Here is a 7,202-nt window from a genome sequence, read left to right on the forward strand (position 1 = left end):
TTGTAAATTTGAAGTGAGTGCTGGTCTTACGGTAAAATGTAATATTTCTCTTTGACCAAAGCACCCAAAGTGAATGCTGTGAATTAAGATTCAAGTTTTCTCTGGAGTTGAGCAAGCCCTTTGATAACACTATGTAACACAAGTTTTGTTCCTGGATAGTAAGTGTTATTTCCTAATTGCTTATGCCTCAAAAGTATAGAAAATAGCTATTATTCCCCACAAACTTTGCTTTTGTGACCAGGACAGTGATATTTCAAAATATCACTATTTCCAATGGGAAAACGGGCAAATGTGCGTCTTTCCATTCACATAAAGTCAGAAAAAAACAACATATGAATCCAAATTAACATGTATTTATACTAAAGTAATACAAAAATGACTACAAAAGATTTAGAAGTGAGTAGTTTCTCGAGATTTACGAAAACTACTCACTTCTAAATCTTTTGTAGTTCCGTTACTTTTCAGCTCTTCACTTGTCAGCCCTAGCAGCTGGAAGATCTTGCACCACATCTCATAATAGGCATCACTTAAATGAAATCTGAACGATTCATCTGCATGCTTCCACAACTGAACTACTACATTCTTGGGGCAGTGGTGATTAGAAGGCATAACTTCACTGGATGCAACCTTTTCTGCATTCTCTTTTTCTTCAATGCGGGCCAGTATGCCCAGAAATTCGGCTTCTTTGCTTTTGTTGAATTTTCTGGTCTCCTCTTTCATTTTCTTTACTTCTTCATCCTGCATTAATTTATCATATTCTTCTTCCGTCTTTAAAACAAACCAGAACAAACATGTCAGTGACAAGCATCCCTGCCATTCAACATTAAACAATGACATCCAAAAATAGAGCACCAGGACCAAGCACTGTAGACACATGTAGCAATGTGAGTGTGACATGCAGACCGGTGGTCTTCATATAACCCCAGATTATATAGCAATGTGAGTGTGACATGCAGACTGGTGATCTTCATATAACCCCAGATTATATAGCAATGTGAGTGTGACATGCAGACCGGTGGTCTTCATATAACCCCAGATTATATAGCAATGTGAGTGTGACATGCAGAATGGTGGTCTTCATATAACCCCAGATTATATAACAATGTGAGTGTGACATGCAGACCGGTGATCTTCATATAACCCCAGATTATATAGCAATGTGAGTGTGAAATGCAGACCGGTGATCTTCATATAACCCCAGATTATATTACTGTCAATAGGTTAAGTAAATTGTCAAGACCAAGCTTCATCATAGTTGAAAAAGCTTTTCTCTACACATACGTAAAACCACTTTCAAACACGGTCCATGATACAGACAGGCAAACAGGCCAATTCCATATAACCCCAGATTGTGATACTCAGAATTACTTAGACTGCTAATAATGTCCACATTTAGTTTTGTCAGAATTGGAAAAGTGGTTTTCTAGAAAATGTAATTGCAGCTTTTTCATGATTTTTTTTTTCTTGATGTCTAAGATTTGTCATTTATGTTTATCATTACTGTATGAATGACATGCAATCAGTTCTATGCTTGACGTGTTTCAACTGGGTCCCTAGACCAGTTTAGGAGACTCTGTATATCAATCTGTAGAAAAATGTAGTAAAGGTTTCAAAACATAATGACCACACCCACATCCCAATTGTTGCCATTCTCTATATCCTCCTCTGACAGTGAAGAGAGGCATAGACATTGTGTTCACAGCACCCTGGTCATTACAGCTTTGACTTTGACTAGTTTTATATTCTTACCATAGGAGCAAAACATTTCCCATAATTGTAGACTTTGGTTCCAGGAAACTAAATTCCATTTTGTAAGAGGTCCTGCAAGCTGTCAGCCACTTGGTGCAACACCTAATTTTCATAAGCATAGATGTTGCCATCTCTGCCTGCCAGAATGATCAGCTGCAGGTTCACTGCCAGACTCGAACATATCAATGGCACCAATAACTCTCATCTCTACTCTTTCAGGAAGGTACAAATCTTCCCATGCTTCAAGCTCATCCTCCATTTCTGCATAGATTGTGTCATCTAGCCCCCCAGTTCTCATTGGATACCCTGCTGGCTTCTCCAGAGACACAGTCTGCCCCCTGTATTTGTCCACTTGTTCCGATACATGGTCAAGGTAGTTGGGTGAATCTGTTGTAAGAAAAAACAAAGATAAGTGGTGGGTGTCAACCTTCAGGGATCAAGACCTAAGATATGGTATATTAACTGTATCAAAGCGTTTTTCTGACAAAAAACAAATAACTATCTGTGTTGCATTATATCATAACAGGAGGTGTGGTGGTCCAGTGGTTAAGAAAGGGGCTTCAAATCCCAGCTCAGCCACTGACCCACAGTGTGTGTGAGACCCTGAGCAAGTCAATTAACCTCCTTGTGCTCGGTCCTTCAGATAAGACATTAAACAAACGAGAGCCTATTGGAAGAGACTATGACAGCAGCAGCAGTTGTTGATGCATAGTTCACCCCCTAAGTCTAAGTCGCTTTGGATAAAAGCATCTGCTAAATGAATAATAATAACAATCATAATAATAATAATATTATTATTTTCAATTGATGGCTCTTTAGTACGGTGTGAATTTACCAGAGGACAACAGTCACACATTTGTAATATAGGCAGTCATAATCTTGTTATGACAATCACAATTTAAAAAACAATTGCATAGGATGTCAATTGGGTTCACTGCACGCCATTCATTTGACAAGATACACATACCTTATCAGTGCTGCAGAAATCCTGGATGCTGGATAAGACACTCTTGTTGCTGCAATTCCAAAAAAACAACTCAAATATTAGCAAGTGCAGTTATGTTCTAATTCTTTATAGTGAACCAAGTCTAAATGTTATGAAACCTGTCTTGTGCAGAGAGTTTTTTGCCATTATTATTATTTATTTCTTAGCTGACGCCCTTATCCAGGGTGATTTACAATTGTTACAAGATAACACATTATTTTTACATACAATTACCCATTTATACAGATGGGTTTGTACTGGAGCAATCTAGGTAAAGTGCCTTGCTCAAGGGTACAGCAGCAGTGTCCCCACCGTGGATTGAATCCATGACCCTCTAATTAAGAGTCCAGAGCCCTAATCTCTACTCCACACTGCTGCCCTCACCCTGTGTATATTATATACGTATATAAATATTAAACTGTATCATCAAAGTCTAGAAAGTATTTGATCAGTAAGTTACTGATGCCAGTCTCTGATCCCCTCAGAGCAGCTCACCCTCAGAGCTGGTCTGAAGAAGATATGATCGCTTGAAAAGAAAATCTAGCAAAGAGGCTTATTTCTGGCCCCTGATTTGCCCCTCCTACATCATTATTATTGCTGGCTGGAGTTAAAATCCTAAACTACATGGAAATGCATGATGCAATGGAAATACAATGCAGTTCTCAGTTCCTTGGCCACAGGAGACTTCTTCGTAAAGTGCAAGACTGGACAAGTCAAACTGCCAGGAGTTTGTCCCTCAGATGCAAATTCTGCGCTCTGTTTTATTAAAGCGAGTGGAACAGCAGCATGCATGGATTGCTTGTCTCTCTCAGTTCACTTTCTTGTTTTAGTTTAATATGTCTCTTATTTTTCAGTGTGTTCTTTTATTGTCAGGGTGCTCATGTGCCTCGATGCTGCAGTGTTTGCAGCGCTGTGCATCCTCTGCCTCACCTGAACCACTTCTGCTATTGTTGCTTTTTGTACACCTTGATACCTTTGTTTTATTTTGAAGATTCGTAAAATAATTTACGTTTTCTCCTCATTCCTCATCCACTAAAGATATTATATTTTCGTGTATTTCAATTTCGTTTTTGATCAAGCTAGTAGTTACTACGCCCAGCAATTGCCACAATAATCAGACTTTGATTGGCCAACATAATCAGGTAATAATGTGTTTAGGACGCGACAGAGAACCACGTTTGAACCTCTGACGTCAAGCCTCTGCAGTATCCTAGGATACAGTGTAGGGCTGCTTATTACAATGTCGGAGTCAAAATAAAACAGCATTTTTATCAAGTTATTGTGTATTTCCTAGAAAATAGTAATGAGAAAATATTGAATAGTAAACAGAAATCGGGTATAAATCATTAAAAACCGACGTTCAGTTTAAATCCTGTATACATAAGCAAGTTGCAAAACATTTACTATTAACACAGCAATTTAAGAAATTTCGAGGTCATAACATTTGTGAATCAATCCCCGTCCCACCCCCACCCGGAGAAAGATTGCGTACCATCTTGGATATTATTTTACCTTTTGTGAGTAACATTCCCCACCCACAAATACAATACTAGATAAAACATTTAGAAGATAGGTTGTAAAAGCGTTAAACGTTTCTGTTGAAGTATTCAGTAACACTAGTTACGGAAAAGCCACATTTCCATCTGCTTTTCATAATGTGCAAAATGACGGCGTATTTTCCAATCCCAGTTCTGAAGTGTAGGTATTATTCAGTAAATTGTCTAAAGTTATCGTATCCACCACCCCACCTACATCCTTAAACAATGTATTTCGATAAAATACAATTTATAATATATACGTGGTAGACTTATAGTCTAAATATTCTATTTTATAAAATGATTCTCTCACCTTACAGTACGGCAAACTGTATTCCCGTGTGTCTCTGTTGAGCAGGACTGACTCACTGGCAGGCAGGATACCAAAGCGAAATATCAGTCATATTCATGTGTCAAAATTATTACATTCTGCTCTAAATGCATATAGGAGGATATAGAATCTTTAAAGCGTATAAAAAATAAAACAAAGTTTGACTTTAATGAAAATATATAATGTTATTTAATATAAAGCCCTAGAATTTTTTTTTATTTTATAATTATGCATGTATTTATGTGTATGTACCTGTATTTTGTTATTTCCTTTACTTGTGTCGAACTGTTTTTCATCTGATTGTTTTGCTTTTTCTTCCTGAATGGATTTTCAAGATGTTTTATTGTAAAATACTCATTCATATATGAATAGCTGTCATTGTTTTGAATTCCTGTTGCGCGGATTGGCTTCCCTCTGTAACACATGACGCGGCTAGCAGAGCGCAGCAGCAGAGACGTGACCCATATCGAAGGGGTTTCTTTCAGATCATCTGGATTTGTTTATGAAGGACGTGAAAGAAAAACTTAAGAAAAACGAATTCCATGAACAGAAGCTCACTGAAAAATGCAAGTCTGCGGCGTGGGAATCATTTGTTGTAATAGTGGACAAAGAAGGAAAACGCGTTTTGCAAAACACACATTTGACATCTCAATTCCATTTGCTCTTGTGTTGAGTTTGTAATAAAATCGCGCATTTACGAGATCGTTATTCAGTTCATTTGATTTTCAGATAATGCATACATGCCAGCAGTGCCTATTTGGTCGGGGCAGTCCCGATTTCCTGGCAAATGTCCCGCGTCCCGATGCATAGGAAGATAGTCCTGATATTTACCCATAGGGGGAAAAAAAATCATTTATTCTGCGCAGTGGAAAACCACACGCTGTGCTCTTCGTGCAGCTGACACATCTGCTGATCACTTACTTATACAAAGGAAGAACGCTTCATTGTGTCTATGCTTACTGCGAGGATGGTCGAGGGGTGCTGAGTTGGGAGGATATGTCTGTTTTCAGTTCAGTTCAGTTGATTGCTAGCAGGCTTACAGCGTGAACGGTGACAAAAGCACTCGCTCTGCGCAGGAGCTAGAGCAATTCACGGAGCTGAAAGGTTACTGTACCGCCGTCCTATTACTTAAGAAATCCAGTCCAGCATTGCAGTAACTGCTGTCGTGTGGATTTACATACCCTCACCTCAATAATATTAACATTATATAGTATTAACTCACCAGCACAATAATATTATTAAACAAACAGGCACAAGGAAATCGCCGCTTCATTACATCAGCTTAGATTCTCTCGTGCCTGGGTTTTCTCAAGTAAAATAAACTAAGCTTATGGAAACCCGAAAAAGCATTTTGCACAAGACATTTTTCTCAAGCAAAAAAACTCCACCAATCACTGCAATCCATCAAATAATAATCACTACTAATAAAATACCATTCATTCAGTAAACTAATGGTGTCAGTCTTAGCCCAGTGTGTAAATGCTTTGGAACATGCTCATGCATACACTAACTTTCAAACTAGCATACATTCATAGAGATTGCTAAAGCCAATGTAAAAGGCATGATGCCAGCGCCTCTTCCCTTGTAGCAGCTGAACTGCTGGTTACACATTTGCTTTTTATATTTGCATGTTTCAGCACATGCATCAGTGATGTAATCTCCATCAGAGTTCCTTTGAAATGCACAATCAGGTGTTCAGTGGAAGCAGTGGGCACGCTTCATTTGAAGTGCTGCTTGTTTAATCTATTATCTGTTAGCAACGAGCTCAGTAAAACTATCAAACATTGTTCATTGTGTTCTTAACGGTTAGTTAATTAAAAAGTAACCTATTTATGTAGTAGTAACGCCATATTACTGGAATTTGGAGGTTTGTTTAAAGGGACTATTGAAGCTAGTACTGTAGTAATGTTTAGCAATGAGATCAGGTTTTGTTTTATTAGCGTACACTCACTAGGAATTGACGCATGCGCTTATTCTTGAGTATGTGCTGTTTGCTTTGCAGATGCAGTTACTCCTTTGGTTTCATATAGAAGCTTATGCACCTGCATTTGAGTGTAATGCAAGGTGTGGAGACTCACGTGTTCATATATTGCATTACAAGAAAAACACCATATTTATTCTTTCTCTTGGAATTCCAAATGCTGTAATCTTTTTAGTTTATAATAATAATAATAATAATAATAATAATAATAATAATAATAATAATAATAATAATAATTATATTTATATACCGCCTTTCATAATGGACCACCATCACAAAGCGCTTTACAGAGGTAGGTTGTGAACTGTGTATTATATGCAGAGTCACTTACAATAGGACATTGATTTAACGTCTCAACCGAAGGACGGAGCACAAGGAGGTTAAGTGACTTGCTCAGGGTCACACACAGTGAGTCAATGGCTGGGATTGAAGCTGGACCCTTAAGAACGTAAGAACATAAGAAAGTTTACAAACGAGAGGAGGCCATTCAGCCCATCTTGCTCGTTTGGTTGTTAGTCTCTTATCGATCCCAGAATCTCATCAAGCATCTTTTTGAAGGATCCCAGGGTGTCAGCTTCAACAACATTACTGGGGAATTGATTCCAGACCCTCACAATTCTC

The 7,202-nt window shown here is 38.1% G+C and overlaps 1 long non-coding RNA gene across 2 annotated transcripts; it reads right to left on the minus strand.

Moving 5' to 3' along the window:
* Positions 1-459: 459 nt before the first annotated feature.
* Positions 460-5,328, minus strand: LOC121311323. 2 transcript variants are annotated; one of them, XR_005949183.1, is made up of 5 exons: positions 4,853-5,328; positions 4,583-4,637; positions 2,717-2,765; positions 2,055-2,136; positions 460-768 (listed from the first exon to the last, which is right to left on the minus strand). It is a non-coding gene; the product is annotated as an uncharacterized LOC121311323 (long non-coding RNA). The 2 variants fall into 2 exon arrangements; XR_005949182.1 differs by lacking the exon at positions 460-768 and having other exon boundaries at positions 1,895-2,136.
* Positions 5,329-7,202: the final 1,874 nt, after the last annotated feature.

Source organism: Polyodon spathula, unplaced genomic scaffold, assembly GCF_017654505.1.
Source record: "Polyodon spathula isolate WHYD16114869_AA unplaced genomic scaffold, ASM1765450v1 scaffolds_3105, whole genome shotgun sequence".
Classification (NCBI taxonomy): domain Eukaryota; kingdom Metazoa; phylum Chordata; class Actinopteri; order Acipenseriformes; family Polyodontidae; genus Polyodon; species Polyodon spathula.